Consider the following 20647-nt stretch of genomic DNA (forward strand, 5'->3'; position numbering starts at 1 on the left):
TGTCCTTGTTCCAGTGTTCTTGCATCTGTGTTCCTGTGGTCCCTCCTGTGTGCCAGCATCTCTTCCTGATTCCTGCTCCGCTTCCCAGGTTATACCTTCTCGGACTGATTCATGATACTGACCTCGGCTTGTCTCTGACCACGTTTGGACTGATACCCAGTATTGACCTCTGCTCGCCACTGACCACGTTTGGACCGCTGCCTGGAACTGACCTCTGCTTGCCACTGACCACGTTCAGACTGATACATGGAACTGACCTCTGCTTGCCACTGACCTCGCTCGGACTGATACCTGGATCTGACCATTGCTTTGGCTGACCACCCTCGGACAGATACCCTGGCTTTGACCCTTGCACTTCACTCAGATACTCTCTTTGCTTCTCCTGTGACCACCAGGTCTTCCTGTTCTGATGCTGCCCACAGCCTTGTACAAGCTAGATCACTAGGCACTGCCTATCCTGTCCGGAGGACCTTCAGTTCCTGTTCCATTCCAGTGGTTTCCGGTACACCCTGTTCTAGTCTAGCTCAACTGTTCTCCATGAGGCGCGCACCCTTGCTCTTGGTGGGCACACCTCTTCGTTACCTCTCCGGGAGACCATCTGAGGCCCACCTAAGCCCAGGCAGTCCGGGTACCCAAGGGCTCAACCTACAGAACCCCCGGACTGTTATTGGTGAAGCTCCAGCTTGCCTCTGTCTCCTCGTGTGCTCCGCCTCCTGGCGGCAGGCACTCTCTGGGACCTACCTGAGGACCGTACCAATTCTGTGCCAGGCCAAGGGTCCACCTCCAACGCAACAATCCCTTTACATATATATCAGGTAGGGTAGATTTTGTTGTAATAATGTTGCTGATGGATATTTTAATTACATTTTCATTGTAAAAGATTAATGGGTTTTAACTTGTCATATGACATTTTGTTGGTTGTTAATAGTATAAACACACAATACAGGTTAATTGTAATCCACTTTGATCATAGTATTTTTTTAAATATTTATTAGATTAATAAAACGAGGCTCCTAAATTTAGTAGGGGTGTGTAGGACAAAAGATGTCATTTTGTTTCATTTTGCTTCATTAGGCGGAGGTTCTCATTCAATTTTCATTTCATTGGGAGCTTTTCTTTGTTTGTTTTGAAAAATAGTGCATGCTAATTATTATTATGATGGTGATTATTATTTATTGAATTTAATATACCATCTGTAAGGCAATTTATCCAAGCAGTTTACAATAAAAACATACATAAAATCCAGTCAAAAATACATAGAGACAAAAAACAAAATATTTCTGAATAATGTGCACTATTTGCAAATAGCGCAGGATATTCAGAACTAGTGTATGCTAAAACAAAAGAAAAATAACATGATTTCATGATTTTTACTGTCATTTCATTTTAAAAATGGTGTCGTAGAGAGAGGACGTGCTGAATTGAGCTCCTGAATTCGTAGAGATTTTACATTGCCTGGAATAGAATGCCACACATGAAAAGAAAGGGGAAGATAAGGGAGGGAACCTCAACCCCCCTTGGACCTACCCCTGTCCAGACGAGGATCCAGGAATTCTTTGGCACAGTGGTTGTGTCGCTGGGAGAGTTGGCTGCGACACTGGAGATGGAGCGGGCTTCGGTGTCCATCGATGAGCCATCTTTAAGCCCTGGTGCTCCAGCTACCCCTTCCCACCCTGCCCGTGGAGACGAGCTGGAACCGGTGGACCCTTTGCTGCCGGAGTTGCAGCAAATGGAGGAAATGTTTGAGGCGGGTTTTCCAGCAGGCGCGATCGGGCAGTCTCAGGGTGAGAGGACCTTGGCTGCCCTGAGAGAATTGAACATCAGCATGGCGAGCGGGGCAGGCAGTTCTTTGCCAGGGAACACTGCCCCTGGAAGGAGTCAGACGGACCTGGAGGGATCGGGACAAACATTGAAGGATATTGCGGTAATCTCTATTGAGTCTAAGCTGCTAAACAAGCCTGATAATGTGACGTTAGATTCATTATGGACCGGCATAGCTACTCTTGAAAAAGCAATTGTTCTTTATCAGTGATTGTAAAAGGATTTCAAGATCAGTTTAATGTAGTGAATCCTATTGTTCTATCAAATACAACAAAAATACAACAAATGGATCAACAAATACATCAAATTCAACAGACACAATCAGAATTAATTCAAGGAGACTCTAGACTAGAGAAAAGAATGGAATTCTTGGAAAATAATCTTAGATATATTTATTTATTTATTTATTTATTTTTGGTTTTTATATACCGGAAGTTCCTGTATAAAATACATATCACTCCGGTTCACAGTTAACAGAGATAAATATCGCCGGGAAGGCGGTTTACATGGAACATTTCGAATATATCGAACAGTTAATCTATTATAAAGTACAATCTATTATGAAACAAACTAAGATCAACTTAGAACTAATTAATTAATCTAAGATTAATTAATTTTCCTAAATGTAAACTAATCTCACCTAAAGAGCAACTAAAGAAATTCTTTCAGGATTCATTGTCTATTCCTAGTGGAGAACTACCGGAAATTCAAAAGGCTTATTTTATTACTGGACCTCAGAAAAGAAAGATGGTGGAGAAACAGGGGATAATGAAGATCGGAATAGGCCCCCAGAGACTTCTTCACCACTGGAAGATCTGACGGGATTTCCTGAGACAACTCAAGAAGAGCAAATTGAGGAAAGAGGGATACTCTTAGTGAAATTTGCAAATTCTGAGGAAAGAGACATGATACTAAAGACTTTCTATAGAAATAGAAGTAAGCTCTATCTTGGAGGGAAAATCTGGGTTTTCCCAGACATTATGAAAACAACGCAAGTGCGTAGGAAGAAGTTTCTTTCACTATGTCCTAGAGCACGGCAGATGGGTGCCAAAATGATAAAATTTCCTTGCAAATGTACCTTGAGTATTGGAAATAATAGGTATGTGTTGTTTATGGAGCCAGACCAATTAGCGACTTTCCTAAATTAAAAAAGTGAATCCCTACCATTTCCTGCTAGTAGTACTGGAACAGTTTAAATAAACCCACCATGCTCTGTTTCAGAATTTGATAAGAATTTCTTTGAATTCTGCTCCTTTAATGTTGTTTTTTGCTCTCCCAAATTGCATGGTAAGATCAGATAGTAAGAGAGGAATTTGCACTGAATACATAAGTTTAGATTGAAGCTTTATGGATTACATTTAAATATTTTGTCTTTTGGAATATATATTTCTTGTTAAAAATTTCTACTGCTTTAATGTAAAGTACTATCTGAAATTTATGGCATATCTTAATGCTTGTGATTATGTAAACATTTAATAAAGAGAAAATAAAAAAAAATGACATGAAACAATATAGACAATGCCAATGATATTATCTATGTCATTTCAAAAGAAACCACATCTCTAAAATTTAGGTGTTCCATCCTTGTCTGTTTTCAAAGGTGCTGATTTAAGTGCCTGTCTTCCATAGTTAATTGTTTTAAAATTGACACCCTAGGCACCTAAACCCTCTGACAATTGACTCAGTAGTATACAGGTCTTAATTTGTACATATGCTTGCAAGATTAGGTTATTCTTTAGCCCATAATAACCCCTATTCATTGGATCGTTGCAAAATAAATACTGTAGTATCAAAATAGCTAAGGATTTCACCTCTCTGTCTGCCTCTCTTGATCCTTGTGAGGAAATTTAAGTAAAACCAGAGATCAAGTAGGGTCTATGGTATGGCAACAGAAAGAGAAACTGAACAGACTTGCAGGTTTTATCTGCTATCATATAAAATGTTTCAGCTAAATTGTGATTTTTAATTACAAATCACTAACATTCTGTGGGCCCATTTCTAGCAAAACCTCTTTTTTGCAACATAAGAAAAAAAAATCTAGGACAACGGAAAATGTCCCTTTTTTTATAGACTTGCAATATGCAATTTTGATCTAGTCCAAATATAATACCTTTACTTATATATCTCAGTAAGGAGAGTTGGTTGAAGTGTTGAGCAGCCCTTCCCTCCCCCCACATGTGCATCAGCAGAGCTGTACCCAGGAGACATTAAGGACTGTTAACATTTCCCTCTTAAAAATAAGACATAAATGAAGACACATTAACGTTACTTCAGGTACCAGTGACATGATCTGATTCATTTCTGGCAAGTGTTTGACACCTGAGGCACTTGTGCCTGATTTGACATTTTATTATTCAGCCGCTTGATTTTCAGATTGGTTATCAAAGATGTAATTTTCTGACAGGCCCAACAGCTGCAAAGTCAACTGTACCTTGTAGCTAATTTTCAAACAGAAACTATTGTGGGTAGGTTGCCTTTGAAAATTGTCTGCAGGGTACAAAAAATACCCATGGTCTTGGCACCTGCTTTTTCTTTAGGTAAAACAATTGCTGTAAAATAAAGCATAGACAGGCCAATGCAATATCATGTGCATAAAAAACATGCGTCCAAAGTGGAATGCCTGTTTTTTTTAACGCGCTCAAATCCACTTCTCCTGGGCGCTTGATGCAATAGGCAAATGAGCTGCCATGCTAAAAGGGACACACAATGGATAATTTATGCATCCCTAGCACTCTGCATCAGGTGCCCAGAAGAAGTGGCTATGCGCCCACAACAGCCTGGCCAGAGTTCCCTCCCCACCCCCGGCAAGGTTGTTCCTGATTGGTCCTTTCACTGACATGTGACAGTGAATCGGCCCTGAGCGTGTATATTGTGGGTATATATTGTGCGCCCTGAAATTTTTTTTTTTAGTTCAAGACTTTGTTTTGCATGGTGCTGCTTTCTGTGATTCTTCCTAATTAGTACTGCCACGATACTAAGTAGGAGGAACCACAGAAAAGCAGTTTATTTGTTTTTAAGTTGAGCCCTTAATGCGCAGGAAGACTTTACACCTGCTCAGGGCAGGTGTAAAATTTGACAAGGTTAAAAAGTGCGCCTTGAGTGCACAGGGATTTTCTACATCACAGGGTAATAGCTAATAGCCTTATCTACTTGGCATTTACATGTGATGTGCGATATTAGCGAAGTGCATTTTGGACGTGTTGATCCCCTTATTTTATCGGGAGTTATGGACGCATATCCAAAACGCGCATCCAGGCACTAGTTAACCTGTGCGCTAGGCTCAGTGCACGATATTGCATTGGCCTGATAGTTTGAAGACCAAATCTAAGCATGTTTTTCCCCCTAGTCCTATTCCTGCCCCTGCCCTGTCCCTCCCCTTCCCCAGGAACACATCCCTTCAATCCAGCTAAAAGAATGAGCACTGTGGAAGCCAGCGCTTACTTTTATTCAAGCAAAGGTGGGGAGGGGAATATTCAGACAGGTCAATTTGCCAGGGTAAATAACTTGGAAAGTTGTCCTCAATATACCTTTAAGGCCTGATTTTTAAAAAGCATTTACACGCTTAAAATTGAGCTTTACACATGTAAATGCACTTTCCTCAAGTAAGTGTTACATCTACGCGTGTAACTCCTTTGAAAATTAACTCCTTACTGCTCATTTACATTGTGCTATGAATCCCATGCAGAAAATACCAGCAGCTTATATCTGTGGAAAGCAGTTCATGCAATAGAATTGGCTTTACTAAGCTTGGTGCCAGCACCAGATCATTAAATTAAGTTTTGAATTACATAAAAACATAAATACAGTATAATCATCAGCTTAAAATATGGTCCATGTAATTGCATATTATTAATCAAGAAGTTGCAAAAATATGCAGAATTACAGCTCGATATGCATTTCATCTTCATTATTATGAAGTGGGCAAACTAGACCTAGCTGCATATTGTAAGGATATAATTCAATGGCTATTTTGAACTGTTAGAGACATTTAATGCATGTCACCTGAACCCTAATATAGAATTACAGCTTTCTCATTTGCACTTGGGTATTTATCTTTCAAATCAACTGAAGCAATAGAAATTGCCCTCCATACTTGAAAGAAACTGAATGCCTGAGTATGATATAATATGCTTCACAGAGCCTACATTTTGGGCATGCAAAACCTCAATATCTAAATGTATGTTAATACAATATATTGTTTTTGGCTTGTTCAGTAGCCCCTTACTCTAAGAGCTTTGTATTAGAAAACTATGGCTGTATTCTTAAAGCCTTGCAAATGTCTTTAATGCTCTTTGTTTACTTCAATAGTTCTGAACTGTAAGAATAACACAACTAGCTAGGATTCATCTGCAAAGTACAGTTAACTAACATTACCAGAAAATTCAGGTGAACATATTCAACAAGGTAAGAAAAGAATCTTGCTGCAGTTAAAAAAAAACCCCCTGAGAAAAAAAATTAATGTGCAGTGTAATTTTCAAAACCGTGATTCACTCAGCACATACACCCATAAGTGGGTACACCTAAATTTAAGTTATGCCTGTATTTTATAAACTGGTCTACTCCGACAATTATCACTGCCTCAAAAGTATGCACACATGTTTCAATACACTCACATTTTTCTAATGCAGGAACCTGCAGAGTTTATTTACCTATTTTATAAAATAATGTACATACATTTTATGCTTTAAATAATTGCAACACATGCTTTTCCTAACCCTCAGCTTATGTGAAGAGGCAGGTATTTTATGAAGTTGGCTGATGCATGCATGTATCATACTTATGAAAATACTTGTGCACATACTTCCAAGCACCAGTTCGCAGAGACCTCTATTAGCTGACCCAGACCTTCATCAGTTCACCCACACCCTCCACCTCTTCCTCCCACCTAAAAACTGCAGAATAAAGAGAATTTAAATTTATTTGCCATGACTTAATTTGCAGATATAAAAGCATGTGTGCATGTTTGATGATGTAAAACCCCTCCTCCTTTATAAAATATGTAACTGTGTATGTACCTGCAAACCACGCCCCAGAATGCCCTCGAAACGCCCTTAGCTTTGCGCATACTTTTCCACGAAGCAGTGACAGTACGTGCTTACTGCCACCCTTCTGAGAATTCGCACAGAAGTGGATTTTAAAAGCCCGATGCTCACGTTAATTAGGGGATGTGCGAAGAAGTCGGGCTCGTGTGCCTCAAGTGGATTTTGAAAGCCGCCGAGATACGCACGTATCTCTCCACAGCACACACATCTCGTGGTCTGGGCAAGGCATGGGCGTTTTGGGGAGTATGAACCTAACATGTTTGCATAAATTCTGATGCAACCTGTTGCACATTAAGGCCCCCCTCCCTCATAACTTTACTTCTGCTAGGGATGCCCTGTAAGTTAAAACTGAAAGAAAACTAGGCAGATCTGTGGGGTTTTAAGGGTCTGGCTACCTAAAGGAGGTTGGAGGCTATCAAACTAGGGGAGGTTGGAGGATCTTTCTCTTAACTGGGTGAACTGGAGATGAACTGGTAAAACTGGGAATGGCGTTGGCACGTGCCACTTTTAAAATCCCCCGATTTAATTGGTAGAAGCGGGATTTCCGCGCACATGTGCACGCCCACTTAAAATTAGGCACATGTGTGCACGGCCAGCCTACTTTATAAGATGTGCATATTTACTCACGTATGTTATAAAAATGACCCCATACCTGGACGTGGGCTGACGTGTGCGTGCAAAACACTGCACGCTCCATGCAAAACACTGCACGGAGCGGCAGTAGCCACAGAGGCATTCACGGAGCGGGATGCCAGTGGCCAGTGATGCCAGTGGCTTCACGGTGGAACACCAACCACTGGCCACTGGCACCCCACACTTCTTTTTTCTCATACTTATCTGTTTCTCTTGGCTCTTAGTAACCTTAGGTTCTATTTCCCTTTCACCCCCACCATTAATGTAGAGAGCAGTGATGGAGCTGCTTCCAAGTAAAATATTGATTAGTTGGTTAAGCGGCAGCATAGCTCTCTTCCGTTGAAGCAGAGATATGCGTGAAGTATTAGTTTTACTTCTCCCCTGCCGTTGAAGCAGAGAGCTATGCTGGATATGCGTGAAGTATTAGTTTTTCTATGTTTCTACGTGTGCGCATGCGCTCCTGGTTTGAAAGTTACCTCCCTGTTTGCTCAAATGATTTAATAATATTTACACTTGTCATATTCGATTGATTCGTAGCAATAAATAATAAGACAGAAGTTACATAGAATAAACTTGTGACACTTTCCTTCTAGTGAAGTCTCTACTTCTAGTGGAAGCTCTATTTTTACACAAAACTCCTCCTTGTATCCAGTTTCTTATTTTCCTCAGATTATGCAGATTAAAGTTAGTTTAATCTTCCTTCTCTTCCCCAAATTATTTTCTTGTCTCTTCCCATGGGAGGTGGTTGGAATATACACACACAGGCCCAGTCCCAGATTTAATTCTCTTCCAGAAATCCTCTTTAAATACTTTAACTCCTGAAGGGTACTTTACTCTCCCAACTGATTCTTTAACTCCTTTGTCAGCAGCTTTCTATTTGTCATGCATTTCTCCACTCCTTAGGCAGCGCTGGGTGGGCACTGCTAAGGATTGACTTCTCCTAATAACAACAAAAGCTCCTGTTACCTTTACTTTCTCTTTTCTTTTCCTCTAACAGTGCACTTTACTGGGATCCCTTTTTTCAGATGATCTTGGAAACTCCTCTGTGTCTCTTGGAAGAAAGACTCTCTCTTCAAAGGATTTAGGATGCTGACTCCAGGACCTTGGGTTATCAGCTCTAAGTGGACAAAAGTATTACTTGAAATCCAAAAAGGGAAAAAATTAAGCAAGAAGCAGGAAAGGTTGAATAAAACATCCGTGCCTCCAACATAAGAGTTAGCTCAAAACAGTTAATGCAAAAATATTCTTCCTCCGCAGCGGGTCACTCTCACTGTGTATACTCGTGAGGAGACACAGCACAAGCAGCTCTTTTTTACCCCAAATCCAGCCATGAATACAGGGACGCCCCAATCCACTGCAACAAAGGGGATGGGCTCTCCCAGGGAATCTTTCAAAATTGGCTTTAAAGGCAGGTAGATGAGTCCACTAAATGGGAACTTTTTGCTCCTTTCCTATAAATTAGAAGACAGGAGACAGAGAGCTCCTACTCCAACAAAATCCAAACTAAAATCCACAAGAAAAGCAAGTACTGTGGGATGATAAACAGCTAGCACACACTGGGGTAGATTTTTAAAAAAAGCGCGTTCGCGTACTTTTGTTTGTGCACCAGGCGCAAACAAAAGTACGCTGGATTTTATAAGATACGCGCGTAGCCGCGCGTATCTTCTAAAATCCTGGATCGGCGCGCGCAAGGCTGCCGATTTTGGGCAGCCGGCGCGCGCCGAGCCATGCAGCCTGTCTCCGTTCCCTCCGAGGCCGCTCCGAAATCGGAGCGGCCTCGGAGGGAACTTTCTTTCGCCCTCCCCTCACCTTCCCCTCCCTTCCCCTACCTAACCCACCCCCCCGGCCCTATCTAAACCCCCCCCCCTTACCTTTATCCACGGATAAAAATCATGTATACCATATACCAGAGGGCCCCCCTGCCGGCCACGAGGCCTAGCTATACTCACCTCAGCTGCTCCAAGCCAGCTGCCCCCACCGCATGACGCCCACCAATAAGCGACCAATAAGCGGCTAGGCGCTCTGATTACATCAATTTGACTGCGACCAGAGGGATTTAAAGCCCAGCCCTTGCTCTGGGCGCCGCGCGCTGCGTGCCGCACGCCTGGCGTCGCATGCCAAAGGAGCACGACAAAGGAGCCTGCCCCTTTGTGCGCCCCTTGGTACAGCCATGAATCTCTATTTCTTCAATTTGAGGCTGATCATTCAGGCACAGCCCGGCTCGACCCCTGCCATCTTTGGCCATCACCGGCACCGTCCCTCCACCTTAACAGCTCCTCTTGCTTAACTCAATCAACACACCTTTCCTTCTCCACGATGCGCTCCTTCGCTATCCCCATAATCTGCAATCACGTGGCCAATCTGCCTAAATCCTTTGCTCTTCCTTCCACCCGACAACAGAGGCTTATTCCCATCTTGATTTCACCAGTCACACAAATACTCGGCCTATCACTATTCTCACTAACCCTTTTCAACGCCCAATCTCTCACCAAGAAAACTCACATTCTCAACGACTACCTGCTAGAATCCAAACCAGACATCTGTGCCAACACAGAAACCTGGTTGAAACCCACGGACACAGTGCTAATAAATCAGCTCCCCACTCAAACTTACGACCTCCTCTCTATTCCTAGACTTAAAAAAAGAGGAGGAGGGCTGCTCTTAGCTGCAAAAAAAGGGCTAGGCCTAACTCTGCATCACTCAATTGCTACAACCAGCGCGCACATGTTATAAAATCTGGTGTACATTTGTGTGCGCTGGGTAGTGCGCACAAATGTACCCCGCATGTGTAAGATTAAAAATCTGCCCCATTTGTTTGAAATTGTCCTTGTAATCTGTATAGCCAATATGAAAAGACTATGATATTTCTAGAAAGAAATTTTCAAAGCCATTTGGGCAAGAAACCAGTGATTAAAGGAAGGCTTCAAACTAGATTTGTGAACACCGGCGGTGACCTGGCGTTATGCTCTGGAGTGTGTGTGTGTGTGTGGGGGGGGTTGGGATAAGGGGGGCTGTGCACTCACCCAGGCCCCGACGGCGATCTCGGCTCCACGTGGCTGCGTTGCACCGATGAGGGATTTGGGCAGAGCAAGGCTGAGGGCAGGGCTTCATGGAGGCGCACAGTAAGGGGTAGGTGACTGAAGGACACAGCTAACCTCCCCCATTGGCCATTTCAAGCTGGTGAGCTGGACGGGGTCTGGTCCCAATGGTGTGGGGAGGGTGACTGAGAGATGCAGCTTCTGAGGAGTCCCTTGTTCCTGGCTCCCCTTGCTGATGCCGCTGCTACATACCCCCACCTACTCAGGGTTTTTGGATCTTGGAACTGTTAGCCAGTGGCGATTGTTAAGAAGTTGGCCGATGTTGTAACTGTTATCCAATACTCATTGTTAGAAAGCTAATTTTACAATGTTCATTGTTTTTTTTCTGTGTCATGTTACAGCTGATGGGGTGGGGGTTCCCGAGCCAGGAGGGGAATTTTATGATCAGAGCAGTACGTGAATGACAAGTGCTCTCTCATCTATTCTGTTGGGGCTGTTTGTTGTCAGGATCAAGTGGCCCCCGGTAGGGTAGAAAACTGGGTGTCCCCATCTGTTGCGCAGTCACCTTGCTTGTGTGTGGCCAGGCTGACCAGGAATGCCTGTGAGAAGCGCCTCCCGGAAGGAGAGGATCTTGCTTGACAGCGGTGAGCCTGTGGTTCAGAGGTGATGAAACGCCTGTCACATATACCTTTGGGTCAAATTAATTTTGTTATGGCTTGGGTACATAGGTCTTCATGGTATTGCTGTTTACTGCCATTAAAGCTGTGGCCATCGTTGCACCATTTATGTGGTTGGTCTTGGTTACTGTGCATACGTGCTTATTGGTACATGAGTGCTGCCTTCACCCCCAGAGCCTTCGTGATGGGCTTGTCATGGATGCCCAGGTTAATGTCCTAATATTAACCTCCTTCAATATGGCTAAAAGTATGTGTGCTGCACAGGGGTGGATCAGCTAAAGGGGCTTTGGGCATGCCCCTGTGGGCCGGTCAGCCCAATCACATGTTTGGTATTAGTTGTAGCGGCCCCAGAAGCAGGCCACAGTGGGAGCCTCCCCTCTCTGCTAACTCTTGCTCGCTTGTTTCCCCATGGTGACTGACAGTTTCTCACTCTGCTCCCCCCCACCCCCCCCACACACACACAATTTCAGTGACAGCAGTTTATTGTGTCTTCACCTTTTTATGGCAGCGGAAAACACTTGGACTGCCTTCATTCGCCTCACCCGCTTTGCTTTTCCCAGCTGATCTCCCGCCACTGCTGCAACGCTTCATATCATTTCCTTTGCCTCCAGCTCCACCCATCCACAACAAAAATAAAAATTTACAAACCCCAGCCTCTGGGTCTTGCAGCCTACCCCTTCACCCAGGCTAAGGAGCACCTCCTATTAGAGCCTTCAACTCATACCCTTCCTGTTCCAGAGGCATCGTTAGAACCGGCCACATGGGGCCGTGCCCGAGACTCAGTGGCCCGGCTGTGATGGGACTTATGGGGAGGCTGCCATGTTGGGCCCAGGCTGCACAGCAGAAGAGAGAAGGTGGCTGAGTGAGCTTGGGCTGTGTGGCCAAAGGGAGATTAACGTGTTGGGCCTGGGCTGCGAGGCTAAGAAAAGGTTACCGTGTCGAGCCTGGGCCATGTGATTGCAAGGAGATGGTTACTGTGTCGGGCCTGTGGTGCATTGCCAGCGAGAAGGCTGCCTGTTCAGTCCACAGTGCAAAAGAAGCTGCACGTTGGCTGGGCCAAAAAGAGTTAGCTGCTGCTACTGCTGCCTGCACCCTGCATATTCCAGAAGGAGAGAGCCTGAGGGCTTGTGTGTGTGTGTCAGCAGTAGCATGTGTTAGAACTTGTCTGCATGAGCAATAGCAAGTGTGAAAGCTTGTATGTATGTGGGTAGTAGCATGAGGATGAACTTGCGGAAACATGTGAGAAATAGCATGTGTGAGAACTTGTGTTTGTGGGCAGTAGTACGTGCAAGAGTTTGTGTGTGAGCAATAGCATATGTGAAAGCTTGTGCATGTGTGTGAGCAATGGCATGTATGTGCAATAACAATGTGAGAGTTTGTGTGTGTGAGCAATAATATGTGAGAGAACTTGTGTGTGTGTGTGGGCAGAAATGTGTGTGTGTATGTGAGCAATATCATGTACGAGAGCTTTTTTGTGTGTGCGTGTGATGCTGCATGAGCCCAAGGGGGAAGCTGCTGCTTCCTGCATGCTCCAGAGAGAGAACTTTTGTATGTATGACAGAGAACATGTGAGAATATATGGAAGAGAGAAAGCTTATGTGTGATAAAGCACATGTGTGAGAGAAGCCACGCAGACCCAAGGAGGAAGTTACAGCTGGCTGCACATTTATGGGATGAGAAAGAGAACATGTTTGTGTGTGTATGTGTGTGTGTGAGAGAGAGCATTTGAGAGATTGTGTGAGAGAGTTTTTGTGTGTGAGATCATGTCTATGAGAGAGAGCTTGTGTATATGAGAGAGAGCATGTGTATATGAGAGAGACACTGCGCAGGAACAAGGAGGAAGTTGCTGCTTCTTTTATGTTCTGGGGACAAGGCGAGGAAGCGAGAGAGAGCATCTGTTTGCACGTGCATGTATGTGTATTTGAGAGCAAGCATTTCAGAATATATAGGAGAGAGAGAGCATCTGTTTGTGTGTGTGTGTGTGTGTGTGTGTGTGTGTGAGAAAGAGAGAGAGAGAATGTGTGTGAGAATGTGTTGAATGGACAAGTATGTGCATGTGTTGGAGACTGTGTGCCTGAGAGTGAGGGAAAAGTTTGTGTGCCTACCTCCCCACCCTCCATTAATCTACAACAGTCTCAGGAAGGCTGGAAATCAAAAGTTCCCAGGTATGGAGAGTGGAGGATTTTAAAAATCCATATTTGCTTTAATTATTGCATGTTATTTGATGTATTTGCTGTTATGGAATATTTTATTGGTGTTTGGGAAATTTTAAAATTATTTAAAGAGTTTTAAATTATTGAATATTCTTTTTGTCTGCTGTTTTGAAATATTTATTCATTTTATAAGTATGGTTTTGCTGTTATGATGTTATATCTTGATTTTATAATTTGATGTTTTATGTGAAAGGGTGATGTTTCTTTTTTCCATTGTTGCACTGCATACTACAGAATGCAGATTGTTACAGTTTCCAGTACAGTTTTTATCTGCACGTTTCTGTTTATACTTTATGGCCTCTCTATTCTGTGTTTGGTGAGGGTTTGTCTGTGTTCTGCTTGTGTGTCAGAGATTAGGTATTTTGCTAGCATGTAGTTTCTATGTAGGTAGGTATCTATTGCAGTTTGGCTTGTTATATTTTCATAATAGGAGGAATTTTGGAATTTTAGGGCCAAATAATGGGTGTAATATTTGTAGTATTGCCTTTTCCTAAGTAGGATTGTTGATTGTTGGAGTCCTGGCAGCTAGTGCTATTTTCGTATGAGAGTTTTACTATATTGTAATTCAGATTTTTCAGAGGATTCATTGTCAATTTGTTTTCAGTATCAAATTAAAAACAGTACAATTTTTAAATGTCTACAATACTGTAACTCAAAGGCTTTATGTAAATGGCTATTTGCTGTGCTCTGCAGTGTCTGTGTTCCTCAGCCTGCTGTTAGGAGCACCTTAAGAAGAGGTTCATGAATATGCACTCATAATATGCATGGTTAATGCACTCATAATATTTCCATAATATTGGCAAAAGTGAGCAATACTCCCATAATACACATGCATGCAGACAATTAATGGCATGCAGATTGTGCTCCATCATTTTCATGTTGAATCATGAGCGCATCACTCATCATTGATGGTTCTATTGCTCCATTGTTCAGATTGTTCATTGCTCCTGTCCTGGAGATGCTAGAATAGAAGGAACAGAGGGATGAGAGAGAGGAGGCCAGTTCAGGGGCAATGGTGGCAAATTTATGCAAAGAGGGGAGAATCAGGTGATCAGGTTCCTCTCTCGTCCAAGCCTTAAGTGTCTAGTTCTGGTTTGTGGAAAAGTGGACAACCCTGGAGGGTATGGGGGAGGATAGGAAAGACCTATGGGCCTGTGAAGTACCTAGCAATGGCCCTGCCCTGTTCTCCTGGGGCCATGCTTGGATCTCTCCCTAACCATCAATGTAAGTAAAACTTTTTTTTTTCAGTTATGTGAATCTGAACATATGTGAGCGTGCATGTGTGTCAGCATGTGTGTGCGTGATGGTGTGTGAGTCTGAGTGTGTTTATGCATCCATGAGAATGTATGCCTGAGAGTATGTGACACAGTATGCCTGTGTGGGTGTATGTCACTGAGCATGTGTGAGAGACACTGCAGAGCGTGTGTGAGAGTGTCAATGAGGCTTCTGTATCAGGTGGCTGAAGTAAGCTCTGAGAGGGGCAGCTAGCTATGGAACCAGTGAGTCTCCTGGAGGGTGGGAGTGCTGAGAGAGCGTGGGAAAGAGAACAGGAGGGGGATGCTGTAGGTTGGGGTAGGGCTGGCAGCATGCAAGGGTTTTACTTGATGTGGGGGACACTCACTGAGTGAGCACATGAATAGCAGGACAACAACAACAGGTGTGTGAATGTAGGAGCCACTGGCTGGCAGTGTGGCTTGCCTCATTGCTTGGCAACTAGTTCAAGAGCTGATTGGTTGCCATCAGGTCAGGAATATCTACCTTATAAATGGCCTGTGACCGACGGCCCGCAAATGCGCAGTAGAGCGCAGCTCTACTGCGCATGTGCGGGCAAAGATGTCGATCAGAAAAAAAAAATGGCGGTGGGGGCCGCAGGAGCGGGAGGAGAAGCAGCGGCGCCGCGCGCGCGCGCGGTGCCGCTGCTTCTCCTCCCCAGATCTGCCGGCAATCTCGGGGGGTCACTGCCGCGCGCGCGGGAGTGACCCCCCCCCGAGATCTGCCGGCAGGAGCGGGAGGAGTTAATGGAGCCGGGTGAGGGTTGCGGGAAGTCGCGCTTACGGCGCCGGGAGGAAATGGAGGTGGGTGAAGGGAGGGAGGGAGGGAGAGGGGGGACTGAGTGAGTGGGAGGGAGGGAGAGGGGGGACTGAGTGGGAGGGAGTGAGGGAGAGGGGGGACTGAGTGAGAGGAGAGGGAGGGTGGAGAGGAGTGGGTGGGGGGGGGGGGGGGGTGAAGAGTGAGGGGAGAGAGAATGAGGGGGAGGTGAGAGACAGAGGGATGTAGCCCGTTTTAACGGGCTTTACGGCTTGTATATAAATATATGACATTTATCTAAACTTGAATGGGAGGAGCAGCAACGCATTGAATGGATGGAAGAAGGACTGTAGCTCTGTTTGTTCAGGTCTAGTCTAGGGAATGCTTTAATTATTTAGGAAAAATGGTGAAATTTATGTTGGAGATATTTTGGCTCAATTTTGCTAGGCTCCAGGTCAAAGGATATACTTGTCAAAGATCAGCCTGGCCTGCATTGGGAGCTGTTGATGCATATGCTGCACAGGTAGTGCACGAGGGAGTCAGGTAGTGTGTGGGCTGGTTTTGAAAAATTCCCCCGGGCTGATATTTTCCTACAATCCGCCCCTGGTACTGCACCACAGCATGCATACTGTTGTATTTTTGTGAGGCACTCCTAGGGAAATGGTTTGGATAGGATCAGGTAATAACATGCATAGATTGTACTTTTAGGCCTATCATGTTATTTCTATAAAATATATACCCACACAAAAGCAGGTACAAAAGTCTACAACCTTGCCATCTGTACCCACGGCAAGTTTCAAGGTGAAGGTATGCGAAAAAATGTCTCTTTGAAAGCTGCCACAAAGTCTGCAGATAGAAAGGACCTACAGACTTTCCCAAAGGAGGCCGTCCGAAAATTGTCCCTATAATGGAAAATATGTTGCCCCCAAGGGGAGGAGTGATGACTAACTGAGGATTATTTGTTGAGGGTATTCATATCCCTTATAAAACGACTGTGCCAGTTTGTTTTTGTTTTATGAAGCACAAGCTTATTTTTGGCTCTATCCTGAAAAGCGCAGGAAATATAAGTTTGATGATGCTGTCATGTCACCTACTGTCTGATTCATTCATTCATTAATTCATTCATCCTTCCTGTGCTCACTATGGTGCAGAGGGTGGAAATCAGTCTCTTGTACTACTTTCTGTCACTTGCTGCTTCTGCCTCCATCTGCTTCAGAGCACTGAGATTTACTACTCTGCTCTCACAGTTGTCTGGTAAATGAGCTATTTCCTTGTTAGATGGAAGCAGTTCAATTCATTTCAGTTATATGTGATCTTCTATGAACCAGACATCTTGTTATATATCTAAAGTTTTCACATAGATGCATAAGTCTTCTCTCTGACTACTATTAACCCATGGTCAGTGCACCCCATACAGAGTGATTGGAGCAGTCCTCTAAAGACATTACTGTCCCAGGTACTTTGAAAGCAAAGATGACTTTTGACAAACATTTAATAAGCTTATCAGTCAGAGCTTTGTGGTGAACATAAACGCTCACTTTTGTGATTCTCTTTCTACATATACAAACCAAGGGATCCTTTATGCCTCATGTTATTAGAAACAGGCAGATTCTTTGTGCAAACTGCTTTCACACATGGATTTCATTTTCGTTCATTATGACCACACTACCAATCACAGCTGCTGCCAACTTGTATGGAAGAGGTATAATATATATAGCATGGGAATATAGACTTCTTTCTATTGCCTTGCTAGTAGATATTCACATGAGATATGGCTGCCCACTCAAAGAGATGATCAAGGGGTCTATGCTCTAAGTCACATTAAAATCAGCGCAGTTTCAGTGCTATATTATGCATCAAATAATATATTCATAGGTCAGAAAGATTGCACACCACATTTTTTTGTTTTCCTCATTTTTCAAAATTGCATTTAAAATGAAGTCCCCCAAACACACCACTTATCTCACTGGTGGAATAGCTCCAAAAAAGCAACCTGACACTGGACCAGGGTTTGAGACCAAATTTTCTGCATCAGGGGGTTCGGACAGCTCGGCTCAATGCTGGTTTTATAAAATGAAACAAACCACCTTTTTAAAGGCTGGAGAAGGTACAAAATTGAGCATCCATTCAAAGAATGACAACCAAAGCACAGAGATGCAGGAAAGTCCCCAGTCAAAACAAAACAAAACAATAGGATCCCCACCTTAAAGAATAAAATAAAATTATAATATTGTATTCCATAGTTATATTTTCATTCAAGCGCAAAGGGGTGTTCCTGTCAGTTTAATACAGCTTGCAAATCACCCACTCAGAAAGGTCTACTCTGTCACTGACCACTTTAAATGAATTTGAGATGCAATGTTGTTCTGTGCTTGCATTTTATGGCTACAACTGCAATGCTCTATCACACGAATATGAATGGGCTATTTAGTCGTATTGAAATAAACAAGTGAATAATCCCATTGTACTATTATATCACATTCATGAAGTATTGTCTGTAAAACCTCTGCATTATCATTTGAAGCTCATGGAAGAATATGTCCATTTTTGGCCCAATAATATATAATTAGGGTTCTGATTTTCAGTTAAAACAAAAAACTCTGACTGAACACCCCTGATGGGGAAACTGGGTTTTTTCAGTTTTAACTGGAAAACCCACAAAAAATAGGCCTAACATAGGGGCGCTCTGATGACATAATTTGGCCACTGAAGTCAAGAAGGGGCATCCTGTAGCAGCCGATTGATGAAATTGAACTGGGTCTTAAGAGAGGCCCAGAGGGGCTGAGGTGGATTCCATCTTGTGGTGGCCCAAAGAAAGGCCTGGTGGGGCCGCAGTGAACCACATCCTGCCATGGCCTGAAGAGAGAAGGAGGCCTCTGAGAGTGTGTGTGTGTGTGGGTGAAAGTGAGAACCTGTGAATGTGCATATGTGAGAAAGAGCCTGTGTGCATGTGGCTGTGTGAGAGACTATGTGTGTGTGTGTGTGTGTGTGTGTGTGTGTGTGAGAGAGAGAGAGAGAGAAAGAAAGAGAAGCCTGTGAAAGTGTGTGTGAGAGCATAAGTATGTGTTTGAGAGAGGGAATGTGGTGAGAAAATGAACATGTATAAATGTGTAGGAGAGAGAATACATAGCCTGCCATCAGACCTGAAGCCACACACAGATAGCCTGCCATCCCCTACCCTCCATACCCCTTCCTCCCACATCTCCAGCCACACACAGCCTGCCAGTCCCTCTAGTCACACATATACATTCACCCCTATATCCTCACTCCTTACCCCCATTTCCCTCAGACACATTCACATCTCTTGCTACCACCACTCTGGCAACACACACACACACACCACACACACACACACACACACACACACACACACACACACACACACACAATGCAAATATTTTAGGATAAATTGAATCCACTTAAAATGTGCCAAAATTTTAATTCATGCAGTAAAAATTCCAATAAACACCTATTTTTGTACCTGCCAAATACACCTAATTGCCTGAAAAATAACCCCCTAAATTTACAATTCATAAACCCCTAGGATCATTGCATAAATCACATTTGCTGCATGATAATGTCCTTCTATTATACTTGCTGGTGTAGATGGTAGTCATGTAGTCATTGCCAGAACTACATGTTCCCTAATATTTCAGATCCTGTAAAAGTCTATACAGATAACTCAGCAGAAACAAAATGCATTCCTAATATGTCCCAATGTCTGCTGCCACTTTGTGTGCCAGATTAATATAACTTTACTTAATATACAAGTTGCTCACTTCTCACCTTACAGCCTTTAAAAAAGTGATTTGTTTTCATTTTAGAATACCAGCATTGAGAAGAGCTGTCCCAAACCCCTGATGCAGAGAATTTCCCCTCAAAAACCTGGTCCAGTGTCAGGTTGTTTTTTGAAGATATTTTAGCAATGAGATAAGTAGTGTTTTGGGGACTTTATTTCAAATGCAATTTTGAAAAATGAGAAAAACCAGAAGAGTGGGTGTACAATCTTTTAGACCTTTGATTATATTCCTTGACATGTAATATAGCACTGAAACTCATGCGTAATGGTACGTGGCTGATTTCTGAAGTTCAGTTCTTTTGATAATGATTATAATGCATCTCTGATTTGAGAAGAATTCTTTATGTTGTAAAATGAATAAAGCTTTTAGTGCATCCAGTATTAAAAGGATGTTTTATTGTGTATTGCCAGGGGTGGTAATGTCAGCCTTGATGTCCGGCTCTAATCTCTCCCTTCCCCAGTGCAAAAAAAGGACCATCTATTGCCTGAACAATACCCTTCCCCCCCCCCTCCCAACAAGTTAATCATAGCCTGCTGTGGGCTGAATGCCCCCCCCCCCATCCTCTGCCTGATGACACCACTAGGATCTGTCAAAGGGGCTCTGATGTCCTAATCTGATCCCCCTCCCAGGGTAAAGAAATGACCCTTCACAGCCCAGGTTTATTGCATGTTAACACTTGCATTAGCATTAATGCACGTTAGATTATAGACTCCCAAGAGTTTCATACATATACATAACACATATGTTCCCTTTGGGAATTTAGTAGACTTTTCTTTTCTTTTTTTACTTTTTCTAACATTTGAATATTCCTTTGGAGGATAAGTGCTCCAAATGTGACTTGTCAAAGTCTGTATGCAGTGGAAGCATGCCATTTTTGGTTACTGAAGACACAGTATGGTTTCAAGCATAACAGATCATGTGGGCTATTGTGGAGAGGTCCACAAAAAAGAAATAGAGAGAGAAAAAAAAAGAAGATGACAGTATTTACCTGCTTTAAGACTGATTGTAAAGGCAAGAGATTTATCCAGGGTTCTGTTCAGTAAATTAGCAGCCCAGCAGGAGGGAAGATAAGATAAAATTCCAGAGCAGAGAGGCTGCTATCATTTAAGAATGTCTTTTGAGTTGAAAATTCCCTTTGATCATAACTCCCTTGGATGCACTGGAGCATGCATGGGATTCTGGGATGGCCCAGCAGTACCTGGGACAGGCAAGTGAGAGACTGCTAGGGGAGACATGGAAAACCTGCAGTGGAGTAGCTCCTGGAAAGGTATTTAAATTACATGTTTCAGGCAGGAATGGTAATGAGGCACTCTACACATGTCTCCTAATCCGTGCCAGGGTGGTTTTGTGTGTCCAGAAAAGTCACTGACACAGCAGTCCAGATTCAACAGTTTT

General features: G+C 43.4%; 1 long non-coding RNA gene across 1 annotated transcript; it reads right to left on the bottom strand.

Moving 5' to 3' along the window:
• Positions 1-1690: 1690 nt before the first annotated feature.
• Positions 1691-20274, bottom strand: LOC115086040. The gene is made up of 3 exons (XR_003855027.1): positions 20241-20274; positions 8463-8613; positions 1691-1888 (listed from the first exon to the last, which is right to left on the bottom strand). It is a non-coding gene; the product is annotated as an uncharacterized LOC115086040 (long non-coding RNA).
• Between the last annotated feature and the right edge of the window lie 373 nt (positions 20275-20647).

The sequence above is a fragment of the Rhinatrema bivittatum genome, chromosome 2 (assembly GCF_901001135.1).
Source record: "Rhinatrema bivittatum chromosome 2, aRhiBiv1.1, whole genome shotgun sequence".
NCBI lineage: Eukaryota > Metazoa > Chordata > Amphibia > Gymnophiona > Rhinatrematidae > Rhinatrema > Rhinatrema bivittatum.